Source organism: Periplaneta americana, chromosome 8, assembly GCF_040183065.1.
Source record: "Periplaneta americana isolate PAMFEO1 chromosome 8, P.americana_PAMFEO1_priV1, whole genome shotgun sequence".
In the NCBI taxonomy this organism is placed as follows: domain Eukaryota; kingdom Metazoa; phylum Arthropoda; class Insecta; order Blattodea; family Blattidae; genus Periplaneta; species Periplaneta americana.
The window spans coordinates 31972150-31987416 of NC_091124.1; the positions used below are offsets into that span (position 1 = coordinate 31972150).

The 15267-nt window shown below is 34.8% G+C and overlaps 1 protein-coding gene across 1 annotated transcript in view; it reads right to left on the reverse strand.

The window, feature by feature from the left end:
* LOC138704630 (prolactin-releasing peptide receptor) overlaps positions 1-15267 on the reverse strand; it is a 751251-nt gene that overhangs the window by 14148 nt on the left and 721836 nt on the right. The window lies entirely within an intron of this gene.

Consider the following 15267-nt stretch of genomic DNA (forward strand, 5'->3'; position numbering starts at 1 on the left):
AGAAATCATCTATCAAAATTAATGAGAACTTATGGTACACTCTGTATTTACATGTAGCGGGCATCTTTGGCCATGTGGTTGCCAAGGCATCCGACTGCAACTTCAGAATTGTCTTTAAGTTGGCTGGATCTATGGTCGCAAAAACGTCTGCAATAAAAGCGATGCTGAAGAGCGTGCACTCAGATCTTAACGAAGTATAAGGAACCAATCGATGCATTACAGTCACGTCTTGCGGGCTAGTCTTATCTCCGGGCTGCATATATAAAAGGGTTTTTGTTGAGGTGTGCAGTTGCTAACATTAGCCAGTATTGCATTATGCATTCAGTGAACCCTTCATTATCGGCGATAATTTAAGCAAGGGGGACAGAAAGTTAGGGATCACAGGAAACTTTTAGAGAGCCAGCTGCTCCTTCCTTCGTGACTTCTTTCCGCACGCAAGAACTGGAAATTTTTTCTATCCATTTCACTTACGAGCGGAAACTTAACATTAAGTTGAAGATCACAAAAAGTTTCAATAATAGGCTAATAATAATAATAATAATAATAATAATAATAATATTATTATTATTATTATTCCCAGGTATACAATTCTATCCTATTAATCAAATTATATTCTGATTAATAACAAACATTGTAATCCTACTAACATGAATTGGAGCACGACCAATAGAAGACGCTTACATTATTACTGGACAAATCTTAACAGTACTGTATTTCCTATACTATATTATCCACCCAATAATAATAAAATTCTGAGATAATTTAAACAATTAAAGTTAAAAACCTTTAAAGAAAAGTATATGTTTTGAAAGCATAAGAAAGAAGTTAAAATCTTCTATTAACTTTACTTAAATTAATACAGGGTGAAGTAGTAGAATTTGAAGTAGTTTCCATGATATGTATTATCAATTTCTGTATATCACAACTGGTTGAATTGTTTATGCCTTAAATTTAATTAAATTGTTTTGTATTATAATATAGCTCAACTTATGAATAATCGTTTGCGTTTGTAAATTTAATAATCTGATTGGCTATGTATTGTATACTTTTAGTAGAGCCATCGATGTAGCTCAATCGGCAGACTCGCTCGGCTGCTGATCCGGAGCTGCGTTCGGGCTTGGGTTGGATCCCCCTTTGGACTTTGGTTTCTTCGGAGGTTTTCCCCAGCCGTGGGACTGAAGTCGGATGGTCTATGGCGAATCCTTGGCATCAACCCCTTTGATTTGATTACCCCCTTTGATTTGATTACCTGGTTGGGTTTTTCCGAGGTTTCCCCCCACCGAAAAGGCAAATGCCGGGTAATATTTTGGCGAATCCTCGGACCTCATCTCATCTCACTACATCTCGCCAAAATGTAAAAAAATTGTACAAAATTGTAAAAATTGTAGAAAATTACTAAATTGTAAAACTATAAAAATTTGTAAAAATTGTAATTGTAATATTGTAAAATGTTGACATGTTCCACATCTTAAAGCTTCATTGCTCATGTAAGATCTATGGAATAAAATAAATGAATGAATGATTCAAAAGTCTCTTGACATTTTATGGAAAATGGCATGTAATTGCAAAGGTTCCTATACTTCTGAAACATACTATACCAAAGACTACATTTAGTGCATTTCAATGTGGTTGCTCTCTACGTCTAGGCAGAGCCTCCATCTTTCTTCCGTAGACCGGAACATTTTGTTCAGCATAGCATGCATGATCCCGTCTGCTGTTGTCGTAATTCCTATAGGGTGTCGACCCGTAATCGATACACCTTAGACTTAATGAACACCTAGGCGAAAAAGTGTAAGGGCATCAGGTCTGGAGAGCGGGATGGCCAAATTCTCGATGAGCCACGACCTGTCCACCTATTGGGAAAGTGTTCATTGAGGTATTCTCTTACAATTAAAGCAAAATGGGGTGGTGCGCCATCTTGCGGGAAAACAACGGTGTCTGTTATTCCATCCTGTTCCAGCTGGGGTACCAAGAAGTGTTGTAGCATGTCAAGGTAGGTATTCCCTGTAATTGTTCGCTCTGCGAACATAAACGGCTCTTCATCACTGAACAGCACATTGTTCATTAGGTTTTCATTCTCGACTGCATCTAACAAGTCAAAACACATTGCTTGTAGAGCTGCAAAATCCTCAGGTTCAAGCTTGTGCATTATCTGGCTGTGATATGGCGCATAGCGTAAGGTACGCCATACAGTGCTTTGTGAAACATCAAGCTCCCTCCTCAGTCTCCTGGTAGAAGCGGTGGGACTCTGTGTGATGGCATCCCGTATGGCTTGCACTGTTATGTGGTGTTGTAGCCGGTCTCCCCGAACGCTCATCTGCAAAATTGCCAGTTCGTTGGAATTTGTTTACCAGATCTCTGATAGCTTGCCTGCTAGGCCCCGGTTTCCTGAATCTTCTCTCGAAATCTTGCCGGACCTGTTCGTAGGTCATTCCACGTAGTCGAGCTGAAACGACTGCTATTCTTTCTTGTATGGTGAGCATTCTTTCCAATTATATATCACATAAATCCATACATTGGCTATATCAGGAAAATGTCAAGAGACTTTTGATTCAACCTGTACACCTAAACCAACAACAGGAATATATAAATCCTAACACCCAAGAAAATTAATAAATAATTTAATGACAAGAGTGAAAATCCTTTCCAAGCCAAATACATCAATTTATCATAACGAAAACGTGGTATTGTACCACGAACTCAAATGAATATAGAAGAAAGAAAAGAGAGCTTAAAATAAAAAAATACAGAATTGATATCATTACCTAAAAAATGATACAAAATAATATTTTCATAAACAAAATACTAGCATATTCAGCCAAAAAAAATTAATGCAAAACCACACTTCTATATTCAACATTAAAACCTGACACCAATTCCGACTCCCCCTCAGCAAAATCAAAAGGAGTACGATTGGTTTCAGTCAAACAGGAAGTAAATAAAATTATTGATAAAGGTAATGTAAAAAAAAATTATAGATATATAAACCAGGGGCCTGTTTCTCAAACCTCATGGACTAGTAATACTAGTCTGTACAGTAGTAATATTAGTTTATTTTACAAGTCTGTGTTTCTAGAAACTACAAGGGTAAAGTAGTAGTTACCAGTTCACAGACTAGTAATATTGGTCGATTTCACCAGTTCATAAGTGATTCTGTTTCTCAAAATGCTAATCTAGTTGATTATACTAGTATTCAACAGGAATATTGCTACAAGACTCTAAAGACTGGTGATTCCTATATTATCAGTTACCAGTGACAACCTTTCTCAGATAATAAAACAAAATATTGCGGTTATGTGGTTTCGTGATTCTGATTGAAGTGATGAAGTTGTTATGAGAAGAGCTAAAACTATATAGAGAAAGAACAAATATTATTCCTTTAAAGGAGCATTGTTTAAATATAATAAAAAGTTTAGGTAAAGTGCTGAAAAGCTTGAAGAGTTGTTAAATGTAGTGGGACCTGTCATAACAAGGCAAACAAATAGAAGTCATACATTATCAGCAAAGCTTCAAATACAAATTGCTCTACAAATCGGGATATTGATTATTTTCCAATGCCATCAGGTCTTTCTGTCCTAGACCAGCAAAACTTGCAGAATTCTTTACTAATAATCTAATACCAATTCATCAACTGCAGTAATTTTTAAGTCAATAATTTTTAAGTCAGTAATTTTTGCTGACTCTCCTCCTCCACTGCCAGTTCTTCTGATATTGTTAGCTTTAGCTTACAAATTAAATATAGAACGACAATAATAATTATGAATATATCAAATTTAAAACTAAACAAAAAAAAATTAGCGAATTTTTCATCAAGTCATAAGTGACATTCATGTCGGAAGTAGATTCACTAGGGTACTTATCGAAGTTGCTTTCTTAATGTTGAGCCAGTAAGTGTCCCTAACGTATGCATAATCTTTGTTCTGAGGCATCCGTTCCCTAGCCTCACACATTACAAAATTTCTTGTCATTTCGTTTACTTCATCATTTTTTGTTAATGTGCTTTAAAAAGCACCGAATAGTGTATCCTTTGATTTATTAATCATATTGAGTATAGTTAATTTGCTTTTAATTGATGGAATTTCAACCGAAAAGAGAAATCAAAACCAAAACAAACAACTTAGCTTTCTAACTTCAAATCACAATATCTACCAATGACTATAAACAAAAGAACTCTATCAGCTGACTAGTGAAACAGATCATGTGACTAGTGAAAAATTGTCACAAGTTACTAGACTGGTAAAATAGTTTGAGAAACAGAATCTACTAGAGCTGGTGAAATATACTCTGGTAACTAGTAACTGGCGAACTACTAAACTAGTATTTTTGAGAAACAGGCCCCTGGAAATCATAAAACTTTATTAAATTATAACTCCCTACTAAAAATACAAAAGATAATAATATTAAAGCTAATCTAACTTCATAGGAAATTATCTGAACAATATTATTATTATTATTATTATTATTATTATTATTATTATTATTATTATTACTATTATTATTATTATTATTACTACTACTACTATTATTATTGTTACTATTTCTCCGAACTCTCAACTTCCACCCCATCTTACTTTTATTTCGTGATGAACTATTTATTTTTATGACAGTTAATATTTTTTGACATGGACATAAGCCACTATTGCAGTCAACAGAACGACGGACTTTTTGTTTCCAGATCCGATCTGTTCACAGAAACAACGTATGGAGACGACATTTGTGACAGGACGGAAATGAACTGATGACATTTATAAAAGCGGATGCGTACAAAGATCAAGAAGACTAGAGGAAGTATGACATGTAACGTAACAGCATCCATGGAACCGAGACCGGGAAATAATCCCCACCTAGCGGTCGTAGCATGAATATAACAGGAGGATGAGCTGTTACATTTACTTTACAATGCAACCGTTGACAAAACACTACCTGGAAGTCTGCTGTACCAATGTGCCGTAATGTACTGGGTGAGCAAAGTTCAGCTATACTGCTAAGCTGTATTGTGACTATCAGATATGACATGTAATGTGAGCTAAATGTTTTTAATTGAAATTATTGTAAAAATGTTACGATACGGGTGATTATCTTCCCACAATAGAGGGGCAGGGCATGGTTGCGCCCCACTGTCAGGTAAGATGCAGCAGATAAAAAAGGGTCACTTCAAATTTAATCTCTGAAACATTAGACACAACTATCAACAATATACCTCTACTAGAAACATCAACAACCAAATTTCTTGGTTTGCATATTAATAATACAATAAATTGGAAAAATCATATCAAAGAAATAACCCCCAAACTTAGCTCAGCATGCTTCGCAATTAGGTCGTTACAACAATTTCTAAATAGCAGTATCTTAAAGACAATATATTTTGCCTATTTTCATTCTATTATGTCCTACGGAATAATATTTTGGGGAAATTCTGCAGATAGTAAAAATATATTCTCATTACAAAAAAGAGCCATTAGAATAACAGTTGGAGCAAAACCTAGAGAATCATGTAGATTATTTAAAGAAAAAATTAGAGATTCTAATCTTAACAAATCAATGCATATACTCTACAATAAATATCCTCTTAAGTAATAAAGAAAATGTTCCAACTAACTCAGCCATACATAGTATAAATACCCGCAGAAGGAATAATTTTCATACGCCATCATCAAATTTATCATGCTTTCAAAGACGAGTACGTTACATGGCGATAAAATTGTTCAATAATCTTCCTGAAGACATTAAGAATCATAGCCAAAACCCTGCTTTATTTAAGGTAAAACTAAAAAATTACTTAATATCTCACACTTTCTATTCCGTAGATGAATTCTTGACATTTCACAGTACTGTATAAATATTATAATACTATTAAATGGTAAACATATTACATTGTATAAAATATTATTGTTATTAAGGTATTAATTCTATACATATTTCATATTTGCATTTTATATGTATTGCATTTTATTGTTAAACGTAAGAATTGGACACGTTCTTTATTCTATGCTATAAAGCAAATGTAAGAATATTATGGAACGAATAAATCTATCTATCTATCTACCTGTTTTTTGGGCAAAGTTGCGTCCCGTTTCCATTAGGTAGGAAAGGGGCATGGCATAGTTGCGCCCCGATGAAATAGGTGGAGAAAAAGACATTACGGGAACTCGAGACTCTTAATAACCAATCTTATTGATTTCTTATTCGATTTAATATTCATTATCAATATCGTTGAAATGAACATCATGAAGTTGCCAGTATGTTATTAACTGTTTTTATACTGTTTATGCAGTGATTATCGATAACTACCGTTAAAATGAACACCATGAAGTTGCCAGTACTTTATTAACTGTTTTTCTACTGTTTATGCAGTGATTATCGATAGCCTACCGTTAAAATGAACACCACGAAGTTGCCAGTATTTTATTAACTGTTTTTCTACTGTTTATGCAGTGATTATCGATAGCCTACCGTTAAAATGAACATCATGAAGTTGGCAGTACTTTATTAAGTGTTTTTCTACTGTTTATGCAGTGATTATCGATAGCCTACCGTTAAAATGAACACCACGAAGTTGCCAGTATTTTATTAACTGTTTTTCTACTGTTTATGCAGTGATTATCGATAGCCTACCGTTAAAATGAACACCATGAAGTTGCCAGTACTTTATTAACTGTTGTTCTACTGTTTATGCAGTGATTATCGATAGCCTACCGTTAAAATGAACACCACGAAGTTGCCAGTATTTTATTAACTGTTTTTCTACTGTTTATGCAGTGATTATCGATAGCCTACCGTTAAAATGAACATCATGAAGTTGGCAGTACTTTATTAAGTGTTTTTCTACTGTTTATGCAGTGATTATCGATAGCCTACCGTTAAAATGAACACCATGAAGTTGGCAGTACTTTATTAACTGACATATTCAAATGAGTGAGTCGTTGGAATGTGGGGCCTTAGCAATAATGACATTTTATTAGTGATTTTCACACCGTCTGTGACGTATAGTGAGGTTAATTTAAAATGAATGTTAAGTTTAGTGAAAAGGGTAAAGAGGTAATAATTCACAATGGTTCTAAGTTATGATTTGCGAAATCCTGTACAGTAGGGTTAATATATCGGTGTACAAACAAAAAATGCAGTTCATTTATTGTGTGTGATCGATAAAAAAAGTGTTATTTTAAATAGCAAAATTGATCATACGTTACTTGATTTCAGTGCAGCTACCACTATAATATTTTTAAGTAATTTATTTTCTGACAATCACTTTCGTGTGTACTATCCCCATCGGGGCGCAACTATGCCATGTCCATTCTGCTACCTGATTTCTTCGGGGCTCAACTATGCCATGTCTAGACCTCCCAATTGACCGCGGGGCGCAACTATGCCATACTGCAATAGAGGTCCGGGCACATATTTTCCCGTTAGAGTGTAAGAAGACTCACAATATGCAAGTTATGACAAAATTTTTAAATTTTAATTAAAATATATTGAATTTACATATTTGCTAATGTAAGCCTATGTGCTATGGACTCCTAATGCTGGAAAATTGCCTGGCCGATGCTTACTACATAATTACCATGTAATGTTATATTCGTTACTCCATGGTACAGTTCATGTACAGTAGTGGCAAAAAAAACAGGACCGACCTTTGTAGCTGATTTCAGAGCCTTGATCACTCCAGAGCACGATAGACTGGTAACTAAGACTTTCCTGGTTCGAATCCTGCCTGGGAAGGACAGCTCAGCGACGCGAAAGAGGGGAAGTAATAGGAGTAGTGGGGAGAGCTCCGGAGTAGAAATAAGGGCGAGCGGTCGGTAAAGGAATGCTATGTTTTATGTTTTATTTAACGACGCTCGCAACTGCAGAGGTTATATCAGCGTCGCCGGATGTGCCGGAATTTTGTCCCGCTGGAGTTCTTTTACACGCCAGTAAATCTACTGACATAAGCCTATCGCATTTAAGCACACTTAAATGCCATCGACCTGTGGTAAAGGAATGCAGTGCAGCTTAATTGTACTAGAAACATACCGCTCTACCCCACGCATGACATCCGATCGCTCCGAAGACAAGCGAATGACTAACCCAAACACCCCTTGGCGTAACTAAATGGACTCGCCTGATCCAGGCGCACATATCCGGCGATTGTCAGGACTAAATAATCGTGCTGTAAGTGACGTGTATGTTTTACTGTTATAAATGTCATCGAACAAAAGTGAACATTTCCCTCATACTTCCAAACAAAACAGGACATTTCCAAAATATTTTTGTCTATAAAATGCACAGAAAAGACTAGAATCATGATTATTGACATCATTAGAACAACGGACGTAACATGCACGATACATTAAATTTATCGTTCACTTTGGGGTAAAGTGAAGGTTCGATACAGTTTTTTTCTACTTCCTGAAAAAAAATACTATTTTGGAAATAACCGGTTTTGTTCGTAACCTCCACACATATACAAGTTACTGAATGAAGAGTTACGAAAAGGAAAGGAAGACGATAAAAAGTAGCATATATAAATATAATGGGAAAGGGACGAAGAAATTAAGAGACGTGTAAAAGGAGACAGAAACAAAGCAAGAAATGCAGAAAATTGTGTAGAGAAGGGGTTGCTAGTTTTAACACTGTAGACTCGTAGAGATTGAAGTACGTGGGAGTGAGTCAAGGGTAGGGACTGAGCGACGTGTAATTGGTGACGCTGCTGCCATCTGTTGAGTGCTTTTATGTGCCCCTATTGTAGAGCAACACAACAGGTTACATAATGAGGATATCTGGGTCTCATTGCACGGGCTTGTTTTGCAAATTAGGAACTAACTGCCATAATTAAGCTGACCCCCAAATACATATATACATTAGCATAAGCAGCCAAAGGTCAGGGTACACAGCTGTTGAGGTGCAGGTTTGATGCCGTTGGAAGCACCGGTCCTGACTTCGTACATCGTACGAGGCATGAATGTTTTTTCCAAATGAAATGTTACCTATGAAGTCTGGCACTAAAATGAAGCACATAAGTTAAGCGTGTGCAAGAATAGCTTTCGAAAAATGAACCGTGAAATTCAAGGTCATAAAGAAGTGTGGCGTGATACCATATAATTTTAATAATTGTTTTTTGGGGCATTTGCGAATGAAAATTCTCAATAAAATTTTGGCAACCTAATCTTCAAACATCAGATCCGTGGCGCTACAGCCCATGAAGGGCCAAGACCGACCAGCCGGTTGCTGGCCTCACATCCACATGCCGAAGCAGAGGTGGACGATCATCCAACCAGAATGGAGGTATCGTGTGGTTAGCACGATGATCCCCACAGCCGTTATAGCTGGTTTGCGAAACCGGATTTTCGCTACCTATCGTAGCTCCCCAAGTGCATCATGACGCTGGGTGGGCACCGGTCCCATACACTGGCCGAAATTTCATGAGAAAATTTCTTTCCTCACGAGGACACGAACCAGCGCGCATTCCGTAACGCGAGTCCTAGGCAGGATGCCTCAGAGTCCGTGGATATCCAGAGTACCGCAATCGTTTGAGCCGGCAAATGCCGACAAATCCGCCATTGTTAGTCCAGCGCGCGCTATGCAGTATACAGTTGTATAGGGAAAGAATGGAATTTAAATGCGAAAAAATCCAGTGCTGCTGTGTTCAGAACTGTTCACAGAGAACTGAAAAAAGAGCACATTTGTTTTCTCTGTGACAAAGTGAAAGAAATAAGGAAAAAGGAAAGAAGTGACTATAAATATAAAAAGGAACGATTCGCTACCTAAGCGAGCATACATTGTGAGATTAATGAATGACTGTATTTTGATATTTATTTTTTTCAAAATTTGGGCCCCAAAATATTTTTATAAAACTAATCTAGAATTTAAGTTGTTTCAGCAATGATATTTCTACATAAAACAAATGAAAATCACGTACCAATTAGGATCAGTGTCAAATGTTTACCATCTTCTCCCTTTCAAATCAAGCATTTCTGAATTTAATCCTATTTGCTATTTGCAAGAATGACATAATAATATTTGTGAAGTTCTGAATTCATTCTTGAGACAAGATTGTATTGTTTGGCTCGATTGGAAAATACAAAGACCGTAGAAACCTATTAAGGTTAGACTGATGTGAAATTTCAATTTTCTAAACTATTCTAGGTAGATCTATGAAATTTTGTACTTTTAATTTGTAATTTTAAATTGTGTAAAGTTAGGTTTTCAAAAATTGCTACTATTTTGGCCAGAATTTTTGTCTACATACGTGTCAGACCTTCAGAAACGAAACTTACTATACAATTTTCCTCTTTATTTTACTAAAAAAATAATTAAAAAATATTTAATGCTTTAAAAGTGTAAAAACAGAAAAAATTCAACTCGAGCGTAAAAAAATTAATATTAAAAAATACCTCTTCTAGCTGATATGCATATATGTAATCAGGCAGTACATCTCACTTGACGATATGTGTCAGAGGAAGGACAATTGTTTGTAAGCATCTGAAGTCTGATTAGTGGAATATGTAGCTAATCGGCGAAGTATGCATTGGAGGGGGAAAGAAACTTGCCACCCTACCCCATTATCTCCTGGCCTAGTTGTCTCATGAGTGATGCCTTATTGGTGGTAATTATGAGGTTCAAACCTGTCTTCGGACAGTTGACTAAACAACAACAACAAAAATGAGTGTTAGGTATAATACTGATAGTAAGTTTTGTTAAGAACATATTATTCAAAAACCTCTACAAAAAATCATGCATGTAGTACAGAATCTGTAGAAAGAGTAGCATTTTTATCAATGCAAAATTTACAGAAAATTAAAGTGGAGAAAATTGACTTCAAAAGTTTGGGATAATAATAGTGAACCAGGTCTCTGTCTTTTTTATTTTCTAGGCATTTTGAAACATATAGAACTAGCATATTATATACAGAACTTATCCTTATATACACTACCACGCTGTGCACACCTAACCTACACTAGTAAATAAAGATGACTAAAAAAATATGTAATCTTATGAAAACACTATAACAGATTAATATTATTTACAAATCACTATGGACAATAGACACTATTACAACAATAACAATAAAACTGTTAGAAACTTGCAAATATTTCTTGTATCACAAACAAAAACCAAGCATGGAAAACACGTTGTTATGGCTACTAGCAACAAGTGGAATTTTCCTTTAGACAAGAGTTGTGCTCTCCTTTGTAACTGAATATCTTTTAAAGGAAAGCAGCCTTTGAAGTAGATCTAACACCTGTTGGATTCTATGAAGAAATATTTCGAGAAGTCGAGAAGCTACACTGGCTAAATCGGAAATCTAATATAATAAATAAGTAATTTCCAAAATGGTCGCAGAATTCAGAGTGGAGGTCGTGGACGAAGAATTTAAATTAACAGTCAGAGCCCGTAGCCCTTTAAAAATGTGACCCTAAACAGCTGATAGACCGGTCGTATGGTCATGAAAATTGGCAGAGGGCATCTTTAGATCATAAATTAATGTTTGAAGATAAAAATAAAAAAAAAACGATTTTTTTTACCAAAAATGACAAAATCTCACATCAGTGTATCCTTGGGGACATTATACTGAAATTACTAACTTCCATATTTTTAAAGCTAAACTCACAAAATATTTATCACTAGTATATCTGATTGATAACACATGTACAAAATTTCGTCCCTCTATGATAAGTGGTTTACATTTTATTAATAACTTAATTATATAGTGTATTGCTTAATGAAAAAAGTCCCTTGCGTCACAATGTACATTATTTTTCATTGATATTCACATATAAGATTCTTTATACACATTGGAACAAACATTACAGGTACTATTGGAATTTTCTGTACAGCGAATGGGTAAATTACTAGGAATTTTTATGACTATTAATTTTTTTATTTGTTATAATAAAAACTTCTAGTAATTTACTTATTAATTTTACAGCAAAACCTTATAGTAAGCTTTGATTCCATATATGTAAGGAGCCGTATAAGTGAATATCACTTAAGAATAATGTCAATTGTAGTGCGAGCGACTTTTTATATAAAGCGGTTCAATATTTTAATAAAATAATTAATAAAATGCAAACCACGTATCATAGGCGGATGCAATTTTGTACATTAGTCACTATTAAGCAGATATACCAGTGATCAAAATTTGGTGAATCTAGCTTCGTAAGTATGGTAGTTATTGATTTCACTGTTGTGAACTCTTAAAACTAATGAACTTCGAGAAATTTCAGTATAGTGTCCACTTATATGCGGAAGTCGGAGACTTTGCACGAGGAATGCAGTTGGAAATGTTTAGATTTATTGTTATTTTATTTGCAACATTGTTGTTTTCATTTGTTACTTGTAATTTATTAAGTTCATGCTGCTGTAATACCTATAACTGTGACGTTTATGAAGGAGTGTATTGAACACTTAAATGTATATTTATGCTGTAATAATTATTAAATAAGGTATTTATACATTAGTATGTTGACTGACAATAATGTTCTAAAATGTAAGAAGATCCTTTAGAAGTTTTTGCCCTTCAAATTAAAAATATCTGAGTTTTACTTTAAATATTCCTATCCCTAGCGTGTTGAAAAGGAATAACAATGGCGGCCGACTCGGTGATTGCGCTACTCTGGTATATCCACGGACTCTGGGATGCCTTAGACCAAGACGCCACGGCGCGGGACTTCAGACATCAGATAATAAAATAATATTATAATATATCATTTTTTATCAATTTCTTAAAATGAAGCGTACATCTAGAATAATAAAGAAATATGGCGTGGAACCTTGACATTTAATAATTATTTTAGGGCAGTTCTTAAGGGGTTAGGTACAGCTTACAGCAGTAAAATTTTGAAAATATTCAAAATTTTTTTCCTCCATTACTGTATTTTGTACAATAATGAAAATTAGTATGTGTAAAAAACAGTCCTCCTGCTATATGAAAAAAATGTTTTTACGTTTTTAAAAAATTTATTTACATTTTTTTTTTCAAAATTCAGTTCACTGTGCAGTGATGAAGCCTTTCCCACATAATTCAAAATCTATCCAACATTCTGTGGTGAAAATTGTTGTGTGTATTTATGCATGTTGTATCAACAATGTGATGCAATATTACTTCTCTACCTTAGATAGATTGTCTGATAAAATAAATTCATTTTAAAAATTGTCAAATATCAGAATTTTCTTCTAACACAAAATAAAAAAACATTATTTTTTAAGGAATGTAGTTGAAAGAGCATGATATTGTAAACATGAGTTTGAGAAATAAAATAAAAGAGAGAGAACATGACAAAGTAACAAGTTTATGAATTATGAGGGAAACGCTTCATCATTGCAGAGTGAACTGCCACCATTTTGAATTTTGAAAAAAAATCTAAATAATTTTTTTAATCGTAAAAATATATATATATTTTTTTTCACACAGCAGAAGGACAATGTTTTACACATACCAATTTTCATTATTTTTACAAGGTACAGTAATGGAGGAAAAAATGTTGAATATTTCCAAAAATTTTACTGTTGTAAGCTGTACCTAACCCCTTAATGGAATTAATTTCGGTAACATAACTTTTGAACAACAGCGAATAAAATAAAATAAAATTAAAAACTCGAATTTCTTTACCATTTTCATTGTCATCTCCCCTTAAAGACACTGAAAATACAGCCTGTGTGTTTTCACGTAAATGGATAAATGAAAGTATTAGGGAACGTAGTAAAATTATTTATGCTACGCCAAAAACACACAAAAATGTATGTATAACTACGTAATAAATGTATCTAGTAATACTGTAGAAAATATTTACTGGTATAAATATGAGTTGATTAATAAATACTGAATGTATAAAAACAGACATACCAGTAGATAGATAGTTTATAGATCTGTTTTATGAATAGCGTATAAATTTAGCAGACCTGAATGGAACATAATTTCCTTTCAGTGTGAAAGTTTTGTGCTGCGAAGGGTCAAAGGTTACAAAAAGTAACACACTGGAGAGAATGAATATTTTCCTCACACTCATTCAGTCTGTTTGCGGGACTCAATCAGACGCACATGCTGTTGGTTAGTCAATAATACAAAAGTTTTTGTGTGAAAAAGAAAAACGTTTGTTGAGTTGTCAGCCCCTCTGTGTTCCAATTAGCAGAGCTCTGGCTTGTAAAATGCGGCAGTTCGCTTCCAGTAGCAGGGATGCAATTGTGTCCAATGCATATTAAATAGACCAGTTCCACGAAAAGGGACGGACTTTGACCGCGAGGTCAAAGGGCGAGATATCTGCGTGTTTCTATCGTATTACCATACACACAAAGCCAAAAATCAAACAGCACGGAAACAAATTCACTGAATGATAAATTAATCCAAAAGCTAGAAATATTATTTCGTAATAAATTGTATATACAAGGTGTATCTAAATTGGTGTCAATATTTCGGGGACATGTTTCTAACACCAAAACATTACAAAAAGTTCATATGAACATTGGTCTCAAAATAATTTATTTCAGAGTTACAAGACAAAATTTAATGTTGCAAAAATTGCTCGGAGTGGCTTCCTTCTGCTTCGATGTGTCCCCTAAAGCTGCGTTATATGCTCTGGCGTACTCTGTTGAAAATTCCTGGAGTGTTTCGTATTTCGTGAAATCCAGTTTGGATACGCTCTCAGAATATCAACATTAAGTACTGGAGTCGCATAAACCAGGGACTTTAAATGTCCCCAGACGAAGAAACGCATTGGATTCAAATCAGGCGATCGAGCAGGCCATGCACTGAATCAACTTCGACCAATACATCTTTGAGGAAATCGATCATTAAAAAAATTACGAACTATCAGACTGAAATGAACTGGAGCAGCATCGTGTTAAAACACATTCGTTGGATGACGTCCAGAAGACATCATCAATTAAATTATGCAAATCATTTCGTTCTGTTCACTCACAGAATACATTTTTTTCTGATTTCTTTGTTCTACAAAATACAAACAAACAAAAAACCGCCATCAAACAATCAGCGGTCAATGAAGAGACAAATCGTTTAATAACTCCCTAACGAATGGTTTTCAGACCCATGTTCTTGTTAACTTTTTTAATTGTTTTGATGTTAGGAACACGTCCCAGAAATATTTGATACCAATTTAGATACACCCTGTATATGAACATATGAATTGTACACTCCTGTATCGACACAACCATTGATACATCTTTCCATCCATGGGCATACCCACTCATACCCACCCACTTACCCATCCATCCATTCAACCATCCACCCATCCATCCATACATACACACATCCACCTACCCATCCACCCA